The sequence below is a fragment of the Hyla sarda genome, unplaced genomic scaffold (assembly GCF_029499605.1).
Source record: "Hyla sarda isolate aHylSar1 unplaced genomic scaffold, aHylSar1.hap1 scaffold_376, whole genome shotgun sequence".
Classification (NCBI taxonomy): Eukaryota; Metazoa; Chordata; class Amphibia; order Anura; family Hylidae; genus Hyla; species Hyla sarda.
The window spans coordinates 232,451-248,282 of record NW_026610395.1 but is presented as its reverse complement, the minus strand read 5'-3'; the positions used below and the strand labels follow the sequence as shown (position 1 = coordinate 248,282).

Here is a 15,832-nt window from a genome sequence, read left to right as displayed (position 1 = left end):
CAAAGTCTGTGCACAGAATTTAGCAAGGGCCTCGCACCTTCTGATGCATCAGGTAGGTGCACTATAGCATAGCCTAACCCTCTGTACTTTGGTCTATATTGATGCGGGACATAGACAGCCAGCTGATGACCAATCCATTAGTGCAATGGATGGCTGGAAGCATTTGTCTTTGCCTTTGCAATACCACAGAAGCAATGCATGGTCAATGTACAGCAATGACACACCTGTGTGAACAGCCAGGAGACCCCCCCATGTTATGTTACATAGTTACATAGTTAGTACGGTCGAAAAAAGACATATGTCCATCAAGTTCAACCAGGGAATTAAGGGGTAGGGGTGTGGCGCGATATTGGGGAAGGGATGAGATTTTATATTTCTTCATAAGCATTAATCTTATTTTGTCAATTAGGAACATTCAGCACCCACCCGCTATCAAGGCAGCTGCCTATCATGTCATGCCCTACCTGCACAGGTGTGCTGGCTACTCAAATGATCCAATTAAGGAGGCCATTTAGTCAGCAGCAGCAGAAGTCCTGTGCCTGGACGCTCCAACAGCGGCCAGACACAAGCAGAAGCAGCAGAAGCAGCAGCAGCACCACCTTTTGTTTTTTGGCTGCAGCAGCAGCAGCAGCAGCAGCAAGGCCCACAGGGCTGGCTAGCTGGCTAGCCAGCAAGCAGGTAGCAATGAAAGTAGGAATCTTTCTTTTTAACCCTGTAAGGGGGTGGTGCACTGTACCCGAAGATACTGCCATATCGGGTCAATGCATAGGGCGACGGAAGCAAGCTTCGAAATCGGCCCCCGTTCTCAAAAATCCATTTAATATATGGTCCCCAGATAGGGGACGTATCAGATATTAAACTGATAAGAACAGATACTACACTTGATCTTAGCCAAAAGGCCGAGAAGCGATAACCGTGAAAGGGGCGGGCCCAACAAGGTCCCCTTCATGGGCACTATCACTGCTTGCTGTCAGGGAGGCTGCCAGACAATTTTCCATGCACACTCTGGGCTGGGGGGCAGTCAACCACCAGTACACACAGCAGAACCTAAACCCATACCATTATTGCTAAGCAGCAAGACAGGGGCCCATTGCACTCCCACGGGGCCTTTTTAAATGCAATCCATAACCCGGATTTGCCAGGAACCCTTCTTACTCCTCCTACTTGCATGTGACACTGGGCTTAGGATCTGCATAGGAAACACACACACAAGCACACACCTACCTTTGTTGCCTGCAGATGCCTCCTTGGCTGTCCCCAAACGGTATCAAACCAACACCCACGGGAAGCTGTAAGCATAGAGGACATGCCTGCACCCCATTGGACTTACCTGTGTGGGTTAAATCCGGGTTATTTGACAACCTATGGCGGTGATGGTTCTGCTCAGGCAGAGCAGTGCTGATGCTCCTCATAAAGCTGTCGCTGCTGTGAAGGTTCTAGGTGACATCACAATCCCTATGGTTACATACACAACAAAGCTGGGTTGTTGTTGTTTACACTCTGCAAGGCCTGTGGAAGTGAGTGACATCATAGCACTGTAGTTCTGAGGGTTCTAGATGGATGCAACAATCTCCTGTTGCTTCTATGAAGGCCATAATAGACGACATCACCAAACAGCTCCATAGTCACATACACAGCAAAGGAGAGATGTTGTTTACACCTAGTGATGTCAGTGGTATTGAGTGACATCACAGCACAGTGCTAAGGCTCCTGGGCCTGGACACAGCAGCGGCTGCAATATCTCAACGGAGAATACGTTTATATATATGTGTGTGTGTGCGCGTATATATATATATATATATATATATATATATATATATATATATATATTTCTCCGCCGAAATCACTTTTAAACCCATTTCCACCTTTTTTTCCCTTCTCTTCCTCTTACTTTTTTTTCACGTTTTTTTACGTTTTTCTCCTTTTCGCCTCTTTTCTGGGCGTATTATTCTTCTTTTTCTTCTTTTTTTTCGTCTAATGCATACCCCATCAGTGCAGCAATGCTTATTCAATACCGCCAGCAGATGGAGACACTGGGGGATAATTTTCTAAGGATTTATACTGATTTTTCCTGTCTGAATTTGTCGCACAGAAAGTTGCAGGCCAAATATGTGTGACATTTCTGCGACTTTAGCTTCTAGAGCATTTTTACAACATTATACATAGGTGCTGAATACATAAAAAGCGACTGTTCAGCGACAGACAAGTCGCATCGGCTGAAAGTAGGCCAGAATGTCAGTCCATGTTGGAGCAGGTTTAGATACAGTCTAAAGCATAGATCTCAAAGTCTGTGCACAGAATTTAGCAAGGGCCTCGCACCTTCTGATGCATCTGATGCATCAGGTAGGTGCACTATAGCATAGCCTAACCCTCTGTACTTTGGTCTATATTGATGCGGGACATAGACAGCCAGCTGATGACCAATCCATTAGTGCAATGGATGGCTGGAAGCATTTGTCTTTGCCTTTGCAATACCACAGAAGCAATGCATGGTCAATGTACAGCAATGACACACCTGTGTGAACAGCCAGGAGACCCCCCCATGTTATGTTACATAGTTACATAGTTAGTACGGTCGAAAAAAGACATATGTCCATCAAGTTCAACCAGGGAATTAAGGGGTAGGGGTGTGGCGCGATATTGGGGAAGGGATGAGATTTTATATTTCTTCATAAGCATTAATCTTATTTTGTCAATTAGGAACATTCAGCACCCACCCGCTATCAAGGCAGCTGCCTATCATGTCATGCCCTACCTGCACAGGTGTGCTGGCTACTCAAATGATCCAATTAAGGAGGCCATTTAGTCAGCAGCAGCAGAAGTCCTGTGCCTGGACGCTCCAACAGCGGCCAGACACAAGCAGAAGCAGCAGAAGCAGCAGCAGCACCACCTTTTGTTTTTTGGCTGCAGCAGCAGCAGCAGCAGCAGCAAGGCCCACAGGGCTGGCTAGCTGGCTAGCCAGCAAGCAGGTAGCAATGAAAGTAGGAATCTTTCTTTTTAACCCTGTAAGGGGGTGGTGCACTGTACCCGAAGATACTGCCATATCGGGTCAATGCATAGGGCGACGGAAGCAAGCTTCGAAATCGGCCCCCGTTCTCAAAAATCCATTTAATATATGGTCCCCAGATAGGGGACGTATCAGATATTAAACTGATAAGAACAGATACTACACTTGATCTTAGCCAAAAGGCCGAGAAGCGATAACCGTGAAAGGGGCGGGCCCAACAAGGTCCCCTTCATGGGCACTATCACTGCTTGCTGTCAGGGAGGCTGCCAGACAATTTTCCATGCACACTCTGGGCTGGGGGGCAGTCAACCACCAGTACACACAGCAGAACCTAAACCCATACCATTATTGCTAAGCAGCAAGACAGGGGCCCATTGCACTCCCACGGGGCCTTTTTAAATGCAATCCATAACCCGGATTTGCCAGGAACCCTTCTTACTCCTCCTACTTGCATGTGACACTGGGCTTAGGATCTGCATAGGAAACACACACACAAGCACACACCTACCTTTGTTGCCTGCAGATGCCTCCTTGGCTGTCCCCAAACGGTATCAAACCAACACCCACGGGAAGCTGTAAGCATAGAGGACATGCCTGCACCCCATTGGACTTACCTGTGTGGGTTAAATCCGGGTTATTTGACAACCTATGGCGGTGATGGTTCTGCTCAGGCAGAGCAGTGCTGATGCTCCTCATAAAGCTGTCGCTGCTGTGAAGGTTCTAGGTGACATCACAATCCCTATGGTTACATACACGACAAAGCTGGGTTGTTGTTGTTTACACTCTGCAAGGCCTGTGGAAGTGAGTGACATCATAGCACTGTAGTTCTGAGGGTTCTAGATGGATGCAACAATCTCCTGTTGCTTCTATGAAGGCCATAATAGACGACATCACCAAACAGCTCCATAGTCACATACACAGCAAAGGAGAGATGTTGTTTACACCTAGTGATGTCAGTGGTATTGAGTGACATCACAGCACAGTGCTAAGGCTCCTGGGCCTGGACACAGCAGCGGCTGCAATATCTCAACGGAGAATACGTTTATATATATGTGTGTGTGTGCGCGTATATATATATATATATATATATATATATATATATATATATATTTCTCCGCCGAAATCACTTTTAAACCCATTTCCACCTTTTTTTCCCTTCTCTTCCTCTTACTTTTTTTTCACGTTTTTTTACGTTTTTCTCCTTTTCGCCTCTTTTCTGGGCGTATTATTCTTCTTTTTCTTCTTTTTTTTCGTCTAATGCATACCCCATCAGTGCAGCAATGCTTATTCAATACCGCCAGCAGATGGAGACACTGGGGGATAATTTTCTAAGGATTTATACTGATTTTTCCTGTCTGAATTTGTCGCACAGAAAGTTGCAGGCCAAATATGTGTGACATTTCTGCGACTTTAGCTTCTAGAGCATTTTTACAACATTATACATAGGTGCTGAATACATAAAAAGCGACTGTTCAGCGACAGACAAGTCGCATCGGCTGAAAGTAGGCCAGAATGTCAGTCCATGTTGGAGCAGGTTTAGATACAGTCTAAAGCATAGATCTCAAAGTCTGTGCACAGAATTTAGCAAGGGCCTCGCACCTTCTGATGCATCAGGTAGGTGCACTATAGCATAGCCTAACCCTCTGTACTTTGGTCTATATTGATGCGGGACATAGACAGCCAGCTGATGACCAATCCATTAGTGCAATGGATGGCTGGAAGCATTTGTCTTTGCCTTTGCAATACCACAGAAGCAATGCATGGTCAATGTACAGCAATGACACACCTGTGTGAACAGCCAGGAGACCCCCCCATGTTATGTTACATAGTTACATAGTTAGTACGGTCGAAAAAAGACATATGTCCATCAAGTTCAACCAGGGAATTAAGGGGTAGGGGTGTGGCGCGATATTGGGGAAGGGATGAGATTTTATATTTCTTCATAAGCATTAATCTTATTTTGTCAATTAGGAACATTCAGCACCCACCCGCTATCAAGGCAGCTGCCTATCATGTCATGCCCTACCTGCACAGGTGTGCTGGCTACTCAAATGATCCAATTAAGGAGGCCATTTAGTCAGCAGCAGCAGAAGTCCTGTGCCTGGACGCTCCAACAGCGGCCAGACACAAGCAGAAGCAGCAGAAGCAGCAGCAGCACCACCTTTTGTTTTTTGGCTGCAGCAGCAGCAGCAGCAGCAGCAAGGCCCACAGGGCTGGCTAGCTGGCTAGCCAGCAAGCAGGTAGCAATGAAAGTAGGAATCTTTCTTTTTAACCCTGTAAGGGGGTGGTGCACTGTACCCGAAGATACTGCCATATCGGGTCAATGCATAGGGCGACGGAAGCAAGCTTCGAAATCGGCCCCCGTTCTCAAAAATCCATTTAATATATGGTCCCCAGATAGGGGACGTATCAGATATTAAACTGATAAGAACAGATACTACACTTGATCTTAGCCAAAAGGCCGAGAAGCGATAACCGTGAAAGGGGCGGGCCCAACAAGGTCCCCTTCATGGGCACTATCACTGCTTGCTGTCAGGGAGGCTGCCAGACAATTTTCCATGCACACTCTGGGCTGGGGGGCAGTCAACCACCAGTACACACAGCAGAACCTAAACCCATACCATTATTGCTAAGCAGCAAGACAGGGGCCCATTGCACTCCCACGGGGCCTTTTTAAATGCAATCCATAACCCGGATTTGCCAGGAACCCTTCTTACTCCTCCTACTTGCATGTGACACTGGGCTTAGGATCTGCATAGGAAACACACACACAAGCACACACCTACCTTTGTTGCCTGCAGATGCCTCCTTGGCTGTCCCCAAACGGTATCAAACCAACACCCACGGGAAGCTGTAAGCATAGAGGACATGCCTGCACCCCATTGGACTTACCTGTGTGGGTTAAATCCGGGTTATTTGACAACCTATGGCGGTGATGGTTCTGCTCAGGCAGAGCAGTGCTGATGCTCCTCATAAAGCTGTCGCTGCTGTGAAGGTTCTAGGTGACATCACAATCCCTATGGTTACATACACAACAAAGCTGGGTTGTTGTTGTTTACACTCTGCAAGGCCTGTGGAAGTGAGTGACATCATAGCACTGTAGTTCTGAGGGTTCTAGATGGATGCAACAATCTCCTGTTGCTTCTATGAAGGCCATAATAGACGACATCACCAAACAGCTCCATAGTCACATACACAGCAAAGGAGAGATGTTGTTTACACCTAGTGATGTCAGTGGTATTGAGTGACATCACAGCACAGTGCTAAGGCTCCTGGGCCTGGACACAGCAGCGGCTGCAATATCTCAACGGAGAATACGTTTATATATATGTGTGTGTGTGCGCGTATATATATATATATATATATATATATATATATATATATATATATTTCTCCGCCGAAATCACTTTTAAACCCATTTCCACCTTTTTTTCCCTTCTCTTCCTCTTACTTTTTTTTCACGTTTTTTTACGTTTTTCTCCTTTTCGCCTCTTTTCTGGGCGTATTATTCTTCTTTTTCTTCTTTTTTTTCGTCTAATGCATACCCCATCAGTGCAGCAATGCTTATTCAATACCGCCAGCAGATGGAGACACTGGGGGATAATTTTCTAAGGATTTATACTGATTTTTCCTGTCTGAATTTGTCGCACAGAAAGTTGCAGGCCAAATATGTGTGACATTTCTGCGACTTTAGCTTCTAGAGCATTTTTACAACATTATACATAGGTGCTGAATACATAAAAAGCGACTGTTCAGCGACAGACAAGTCGCATCGGCTGAAAGTAGGCCAGAATGTCAGTCCATGTTGGAGCAGGTTTAGATACAGTCTAAAGCATAGATCTCAAAGTCTGTGCACAGAATTTAGCAAGGGCCTCGCACCTTCTGATGCATCAGGTAGGTGCACTATAGCATAGCCTAACCCTCTGTACTTTGGTCTATATTGATGCGGGACATAGACAGCCAGCTGATGACCAATCCATTAGTGCAATGGATGGCTGGAAGCATTTGTCTTTGCCTTTGCAATACCACAGAAGCAATGCATGGTCAATGTACAGCAATGACACACCTGTGTGAACAGCCAGGAGACCCCCCCATGTTATGTTACATAGTTACATAGTTAGTACGGTCGAAAAAAGACATATGTCCATCAAGTTCAACCAGGGAATTAAGGGGTAGGGGTGTGGCGCGATATTGGGGAAGGGATGAGATTTTATATTTCTTCATAAGCATTAATCTTATTTTGTCAATTAGGAACATTCAGCACCCACCCGCTATCAAGGCAGCTGCCTATCATGTCATGCCCTACCTGCACAGGTGTGCTGGCTACTCAAATGATCCAATTAAGGAGGCCATTTAGTCAGCAGCAGCAGAAGTCCTGTGCCTGGACGCTCCAACAGCGGCCAGACACAAGCAGAAGCAGCAGAAGCAGCAGCAGCACCACCTTTTGTTTTTTGGCTGCAGCAGCAGCAGCAGCAGCAGCAAGGCCCACAGGGCTGGCTAGCTGGCTAGCCAGCAAGCAGGTAGCAATGAAAGTAGGAATCTTTCTTTTTAACCCTGTAAGGGGGTGGTGCACTGTACCCGAAGATACTGCCATATCGGGTCAATGCATAGGGCGACGGAAGCAAGCTTCGAAATCGGCCCCCGTTCTCAAAAATCCATTTAATATATGGTCCCCAGATAGGGGACGTATCAGATATTAAACTGATAAGAACAGATACTACACTTGATCTTAGCCAAAAGGCCGAGAAGCGATAACCGTGAAAGGGGCGGGCCCAACAAGGTCCCCTTCATGGGCACTATCACTGCTTGCTGTCAGGGAGGCTGCCAGACAATTTTCCATGCACACTCTGGGCTGGGGGGCAGTCAACCACCAGTACACACAGCAGAACCTAAACCCATACCATTATTGCTAAGCAGCAAGACAGGGGCCCATTGCACTCCCACGGGGCCTTTTTAAATGCAATCCATAACCCGGATTTGCCAGGAACCCTTCTTACTCCTCCTACTTGCATGTGACACTGGGCTTAGGATCTGCATAGGAAACACACACACAAGCACACACCTACCTTTGTTGCCTGCAGATGCCTCCTTGGCTGTCCCCAAACGGTATCAAACCAACACCCACGGGAAGCTGTAAGCATAGAGGACATGCCTGCACCCCATTGGACTTACCTGTGTGGGTTAAATCCGGGTTATTTGACAACCTATGGCGGTGATGGTTCTGCTCAGGCAGAGCAGTGCTGATGCTCCTCATAAAGCTGTCGCTGCTGTGAAGGTTCTAGGTGACATCACAATCCCTATGGTTACATACACAACAAAGCTGGGTTGTTGTTGTTTACACTCTGCAAGGCCTGTGGAAGTGAGTGACATCATAGCACTGTAGTTCTGAGGGTTCTAGATGGATGCAACAATCTCCTGTTGCTTCTATGAAGGCCATAATAGACGACATCACCAAACAGCTCCATAGTCACATACACAGCAAAGGAGAGATGTTGTTTACACCTAGTGATGTCAGTGGTATTGAGTGACATCACAGCACAGTGCTAAGGCTCCTGGGCCTGGACACAGCAGCGGCTGCAATATCTCAACGGAGAATACGTTTATATATATGTGTGTGTGTGCGCGTATATATATATATATATATATATATATATATATATTTCTCCGCCGAAATCACTTTTAAACCCATTTCCACCTTTTTTTCCCTTCTCTTCCTCTTACTTTTTTTTCACGTTTTTTTACGTTTTTCTCCTTTTCGCCTCTTTTCTGGGCGTATTATTCTTCTTTTTCTTCTTTTTTTTCGTCTAATGCATACCCCATCAGTGCAGCAATGCTTATTCAATACCGCCAGCAGATGGAGACACTGGGGGATAATTTTCTAAGGATTTATACTGATTTTTCCTGTCTGAATTTGTCGCACAGAAAGTTGCAGGCCAAATATGTGTGACATTTCTGCGACTTTAGCTTCTAGAGCATTTTTACAACATTATACATAGGTGCTGAATACATAAAAAGCGACTGTTCAGCGACAGACAAGTCGCATCGGCTGAAAGTAGGCCAGAATGTCAGTCCATGTTGGAGCAGGTTTAGATACAGTCTAAAGCATAGATCTCAAAGTCTGTGCACAGAATTTAGCAAGGGCCTCGCACCTTCTGATGCATCAGGTAGGTGCACTATAGCATAGCCTAACCCTCTGTACTTTGGTCTATATTGATGCGGGACATAGACAGCCAGCTGATGACCAATCCATTAGTGCAATGGATGGCTGGAAGCATTTGTCTTTGCCTTTGCAATACCACAGAAGCAATGCATGGTCAATGTGCAGCAATGACACACCTGTGTGAACAGCCAGGAGACCCCCCCATGTTATGTTACATAGTTACATAGTTAGTACGGTCGAAAAAAGACATATGTCCATCAAGTTCAACCAGGGAATTAAGGGGTAGGGGTGTGGCGCGATATTGGGGAAGGGATGAGATTTTATATTTCTTCATAAGCATTAATCTTATTTTGTCAATTAGGAACATTCAGCACCCACCCGCTATCAAGGCAGCTGCCTATCATGTCATGCCCTACCTGCACAGGTGTGCTGGCTACTCAAATGATCCAATTAAGGAGGCCATTTAGTCAGCAGCAGCAGAAGTCCTGTGCCTGGACGCTCCAACAGCGGCCAGACACAAGCAGAAGCAGCAGAAGCAGCAGCAGCACCACCTTTTGTTTTTTGGCTGCAGCAGCAGCAGCAGCAGCAGCAAGGCCCACAGGGCTGGCTAGCTGGCTAGCCAGCAAGCAGGTAGCAATGAAAGTAGGAATCTTTCTTTTTAACCCTGTAAGGGGGTGGTGCACTGTACCCGAAGATACTGCCATATCGGGTCAATGCATAGGGCGACGGAAGCAAGCTTCGAAATCGGCCCCCGTTCTCAAAAATCCATTTAATATATGGTCCCCAGATAGGGGACGTATCAGATATTAAACTGATAAGAACAGATACTACACTTGATCTTAGCCAAAAGGCCGAGAAGCGATAACCGTGAAAGGGGCGGGCCCAACAAGGTCCCCTTCATGGGCACTATCACTGCTTGCTGTCAGGGAGGCTGCCAGACAATTTTCCATGCACACTCTGGGCTGGGGGGCAGTCAACCACCAGTACACACAGCAGAACCTAAACCCATACCATTATTGCTAAGCAGCAAGACAGGGGCCCATTGCACTCCCACGGGGCCTTTTTAAATGCAATCCATAACCCGGATTTGCCAGGAACCCTTCTTACTCCTCCTACTTGCATGTGACACTGGGCTTAGGATCTGCATAGGAAACACACACACAAGCACACACCTACCTTTGTTGCCTGCAGATGCCTCCTTGGCTGTCCCCAAACGGTATCAAACCAACACCCACGGGAAGCTGTAAGCATAGAGGACATGCCTGCACCCCATTGGACTTACCTGTGTGGGTTAAATCCGGGTTATTTGACAACCTATGGCGGTGATGGTTCTGCTCAGGCAGAGCAGTGCTGATGCTCCTCATAAAGCTGTCGCTGCTGTGAAGGTTCTAGGTGACATCACAATCCCTATGGTTACATACACAACAAAGCTGGGTTGTTGTTGTTTACACTCTGCAAGGCCTGTGGAAGTGAGTGACATCATAGCACTGTAGTTCTGAGGGTTCTAGATGGATGCAACAATCTCCTGTTGCTTCTATGAAGGCCATAATAGACGACATCACCAAACAGCTCCATAGTCACATACACAGCAAAGGAGAGATGTTGTTTACACCTAGTGATGTCAGTGGTATTGAGTGACATCACAGCACAGTGCTAAGGCTCCTGGGCCTGGACACAGCAGCGGCTGCAATATCTCAACGGAGAATACGTTTATATATATGTGTGTGTGTGCGCGTATATATATATATATATATATATATATATATATATATATATATATATATTTCTCCGCCGAAATCACTTTTAAACCCATTTCCACCTTTTTTTCCCTTCTCATCCTCTTACTTTTTTTTCACGTTTTTTTACGTTTTTCTCCTTTTCGCCTCTTTTCTGGGCGTATTATTCTTCTTTTTCTTCTTTTTTTTCGTCTAATGCATACCCCATCAGTGCAGCAATGCTTATTCAATACCGCCAGCAGATGGAGACACTGGGGGATAATTTTCTAAGGATTTATACTGATTTTTCCTGTCTGAATTTGTCGCACAGAAAGTTGCAGGCCAAATATGTGTGACATTTCTGCGACTTTAGCTTCTAGAGCATTTTTACAACATTATACATAGGTGCTGAATACATAAAAAGCGACTGTTCAGCGACAGACAAGTCGCATCGGCTGAAAGTAGGCCAGAATGTCAGTCCATGTTGGAGCAGGTTTAGATACAGTCTAAAGCATAGATCTCAAAGTCTGTGCACAGAATTTAGCAAGGGCCTCGCACCTTCTGATGCATCAGGTAGGTGCACTATAGCATAGCCTAACCCTCTGTACTTTGGTCTATATTGATGCGGGACATAGACAGCCAGCTGATGACCAATCCATTAGTGCAATGGATGGCTGGAAGCATTTGTCTTTGCCTTTGCAATACCACAGAAGCAATGCATGGTCAATGTACAGCAATGACACACCTGTGTGAACAGCCAGGAGACCCCCCCATGTTATGTTACATAGTTACATAGTTAGTACGGTCGAAAAAAGACATATGTCCATCAAGTTCAACCAGGGAATTAAGGGGTAGGGGTGTGGCGCGATATTGGGGAAGGGATGAGATTTTATATTTCTTCATAAGCATTAATCTTATTTTGGGAACATTCAGCACCCACCCGCTATCAAGGCAGCTGCCTATCATGTCATGCCCTACCTGCACAGGTGTGCTGGCTACTCAAATGATCCAATTAAGGAGGCCATTTAGTCAGCAGCAGCAGAAGTCCTGTGCCTGGACGCTCCAACAGCGGCCAGACACAAGCAGAAGCAGCAGAAGCAGCAGCAGCACCACCTTTTGTTTTTTGGCTGCAGCAGCAGCAGCAGCAGCAGCAAGGCCCACAGGGCTGGCTAGCTGGCTAGCCAGCAAGCAGGTAGCAATGAAAGTAGGAATCTTTCTTTTTAACCCTGTAAGGGGGTGGTGCACTGTACCCGAAGATACTGCCATATCGGGTCAATGCATAGGGCGACGGAAGCAAGCTTCGAAATCGGCCCCCGTTCTCAAAAATCCATTTAATATATGGTCCCCAGATAGGGGACGTATCAGATATTAAACTGATAAGAACAGATACTACACTTGATCTTAGCCAAAAGGCCGAGAAGCGATAACCGTGAAAGGGGCGGGCCCAACAAGGTCCCCTTCATGGGCACTATCACTGCTTGCTGTCAGGGAGGCTGCCAGACAATTTTCCATGCACACTCTGGGCTGGGGGGCAGTCAACCACCAGTACACACAGCAGAACCTAAACCCATACCATTATTGCTAAGCAGCAAGACAGGGGCCCATTGCACTCCCACGGGGCCTTTTTAAATGCAATCCATAACCCGGATTTGCCAGGAACCCTTCTTACTCCTCCTACTTGCATGTGACACTGGGCTTAGGATCTGCATAGGAAACACACACACAAGCACACACCTACCTTTGTTGCCTGCAGATGCCTCCTTGGCTGTCCCCAAACGGTATCAAACCAACACCCACGGGAAGCTGTAAGCATAGAGGACATGCCTGCACCCCATTGGACTTACCTGTGTGGGTTAAATCCGGGTTATTTGACAACCTATGGCGGTGATGGTTCTGCTCAGGCAGAGCAGTGCTGATGCTCCTCATAAAGCTGTCGCTGCTGTGAAGGTTCTAGGTGACATCACAAATCCCTTTGGTTACATACACAACAAAGCTGGGTTGTTGTTGTTTACACTCTGCAAGGCCTGTGGAAGTGAGTGACATCATAGCACTGTAGTTCTGAGGGTTCTAGATGGATGCAACAATCTCCTGTTGCTTCTATGAAGGCCATAATAGACGACATCACCAAACAGCTCCATAGTCACATACACAGCAAAGGAGAGATGTTGTTTACACCTAGTGATGTCAGTGGTATTGAGTGACATCACAGCACAGTGCTAAGGCTCCTGGGCCTGGACACAGCAGCGGCTGCAATATCTCAACGGAGAATACGTTTATATATATGTGTGTGTGTGCGCGTATATATATATATATATATATATATATATATATATATATATATATATTTCTCCGCCGAAATCACTTTTAAACCCATTTCCACCTTTTTTTCCCTTCTCTTCCTCTTACTTTTTTTTCACGTTTTTTTACGTTTTTCTCCTTTTCGCCTCTTTTCTGGGCGTATTATTCTTCTTTTTCTTCTTTTTTTTCGTCTAATGCATACCCCATCAGTGCAGCAATGCTTATTCAATACCGCCAGCAGATGGAGACACTGGGGGATAATTTTCTAAGGATTTATACTGATTTTTCCTGTCTGAATTTGTCGCACAGAAAGTTGCAGGCCAAATATGTGTGACATTTCTGCGACTTTAGCTTCTAGAGCATTTTTACAACATTATACATAGGTGCTGAATACATAAAAAGCGACTGTTCAGCGACAGACAAGTCGCATCGGCTGAAAGTAGGCCAGAATGTCAGTCCATGTTGGAGCAGGTTTAGATACAGTCTAAAGCATAGATCTCAAAGTCTGTGCACAGAATTTAGCAAGGGCCTCGCACCTTCTGATGCATCAGGTAGGTGCACTATAGCATAGCCTAACCCTCTGTACTTTGGTCTATATTGATGCGGGACATAGACAGCCAGCTGATGACCAATCCATTAGTGCAATGGATGGCTGGAAGCATTTGTCTTTGCCTTTGCAATACCACAGAAGCAATGCATGGTCAATGTGCAGCAATGACACACCTGTGTGAACAGCCAGGAGACCCCCCCATGTTATGTTACATAGTTACATAGTTAGTACGGTCGAAAAAAGACATATGTCCATCAAGTTCAACCAGGGAATTAAGGGGTAGGGGTGTGGCGCGATATTGGGGAAGGGATGAGATTTTATATTTCTTCATAAGCATTAATCTTATTTTGTCAATTAGGAACATTCAGCACCCACCCGCTATCAAGGCAGCTGCCTATCATGTCATGCCCTACCTGCACAGGTGTGCTGGCTACTCAAATGATCCAATTAAGGAGGCCATTTAGTCAGCAGCAGCAGAAGTCCTGTGCCTGGACGCTCCAACAGCGGCCAGACACAAGCAGAAGCAGCAGAAGCAGCAGCAGCACCACCTTTTGTTTTTTGGCTGCAGCAGCAGCAGCAGCAGCAGCAAGGCCCACAGGGCTGGCTAGCTGGCTAGCCAGCAAGCAGGTAGCAATGAAAGTAGGAATCTTTCTTTTTAACCCTGTAAGGGGGTGGTGCACTGTACCCGAAGATACTGCCATATCGGGTCAATGCATAGGGCGACGGAAGCAAGCTTCGAAATCGGCCCCCGTTCTCAAAAATCCATTTAATATATGGTCCCCAGATAGGGGACGTATCAGATATTAAACTGATAAGAACAGATACTACACTTGATCTTAGCCAAAAGGCCGAGAAGCGATAACCGTGAAAGGGGCGGGCCCAACAAGGTCCCCTTCATGGGCACTATCACTGCTTGCTGTCAGGGAGGCTGCCAGACAATTTTCCATGCACACTCTGGGCTGGGGGGCAGTCAACCACCAGTACACACAGCAGAACCTAAACCCATACCATTATTGCTAAGCAGCAAGACAGGGGCCCATTGCACTCCCACGGGGCCTTTTTAAATGCAATCCATAACCCGGATTTGCCAGGAACCCTTCTTACTCCTCCTACTTGCATGTGACACTGGGCTTAGGATCTGCATAGGAAACACACACACAAGCACACACCTACCTTTGTTGCCTGCAGATGCCTCCTTGGCTGTCCCCAAACGGTATCAAACCAACACCCACGGGAAGCTGTAAGCATAGAGGACATGCCTGCACCCCATTGGACTTACCTGTGTGGGTTAAATCCGGGTTATTTGACAACCTATGGCGGTGATGGTTCTGCTCAGGCAGAGCAGTGCTGATGCTCCTCATAAAGCTGTCGCTGCTGTGAAGGTTCTAGGTGACATCACAATCCCTATGGTTACATACACAACAAAGCTGGGTTGTTGTTGTTTACACTCTGCAAGGCCTGTGGAAGTGAGTGACATCATAGCACTGTAGTTCTGAGGGTTCTAGATGGATGCAACAATCTCCTGTTGCTTCTATGAAGGCCATAATAGACGACATCACCAAACAGCTCCATAGTCACATACACAGCAAAGGAGAGATGTTGTTTACACCTAGTGATGTCAGTGGTATTGAGTGACATCACAGCACAGTGCTAAGGCTCCTGGGCCTGGACACAGCAGCGGCTGCAATATCTCAACGGAGAATACGTTTATATATATGTGTGTGTGTGCGCGTATATATATATATATATATATATATATATATATATATATATATATTTCTCCGCCGAAATCACTTTTAAACCCATTTCCACCTTTTTTTCCCTTCTCTTCCTCTTACTTTTTTTTCACGTTTTTTTACGTTTTTCTCCTTTTCGCCTCTTTTCTGGGCGTATTATTCTTCTTTTTCTTCTTTTTTTTCGTCTAATGCATACCCCATCAGTGCAGCAATGCTTATTCAATACCGCCAGCAGATGGAGACACTGGGGGATAATTTTCTAAGGATTTATACTGATTTTTCCTGTCTGAATTTGTCGCACAGAAAGTTGCAGGCCAAATATGTGTGACATTTCTGCGACTTTAGCTTCTAGAGCATTTTTACAAC

General features: G+C 46.1%; 7 non-coding genes across 7 annotated transcripts; all 7 read right to left on the bottom strand.

The window, feature by feature from the left end:
- Window positions 1-720: 720 nt before the first annotated feature.
- LOC130332374 (U2 spliceosomal RNA) lies at window positions 721-911 on the bottom strand. The gene has a single exon (XR_008875076.1). It is a non-coding gene; the product is annotated as a U2 spliceosomal RNA (small nuclear RNA).
- A 2,100-nt stretch (window positions 912-3,011) lies between these two features.
- On the bottom strand, window positions 3,012-3,202 carry LOC130332373 (U2 spliceosomal RNA). The gene has a single exon (XR_008875075.1). It is a non-coding gene; the product is annotated as a U2 spliceosomal RNA (small nuclear RNA).
- A 2,087-nt stretch (window positions 3,203-5,289) lies between these two features.
- Window positions 5,290-5,480, bottom strand: LOC130332372 (U2 spliceosomal RNA). The gene has a single exon (XR_008875074.1). It is a non-coding gene; the product is annotated as a U2 spliceosomal RNA (small nuclear RNA).
- A 2,089-nt stretch (window positions 5,481-7,569) lies between these two features.
- LOC130332371 (U2 spliceosomal RNA) lies at window positions 7,570-7,760 on the bottom strand. The gene has a single exon (XR_008875073.1). It is a non-coding gene; the product is annotated as a U2 spliceosomal RNA (small nuclear RNA).
- A 2,079-nt stretch (window positions 7,761-9,839) lies between these two features.
- LOC130332369 (U2 spliceosomal RNA) lies at window positions 9,840-10,030 on the bottom strand. Its single transcript, XR_008875072.1, has one exon. It is a non-coding gene; the product is annotated as a U2 spliceosomal RNA (small nuclear RNA).
- A 2,086-nt stretch (window positions 10,031-12,116) lies between these two features.
- On the bottom strand, window positions 12,117-12,307 carry LOC130332368 (U2 spliceosomal RNA). Its single transcript, XR_008875071.1, has one exon. It is a non-coding gene; the product is annotated as a U2 spliceosomal RNA (small nuclear RNA).
- A 2,092-nt stretch (window positions 12,308-14,399) lies between these two features.
- On the bottom strand, window positions 14,400-14,590 carry LOC130332366 (U2 spliceosomal RNA). Its single transcript, XR_008875069.1, has one exon. It is a non-coding gene; the product is annotated as a U2 spliceosomal RNA (small nuclear RNA).
- Window positions 14,591-15,832: the final 1,242 nt, after the last annotated feature.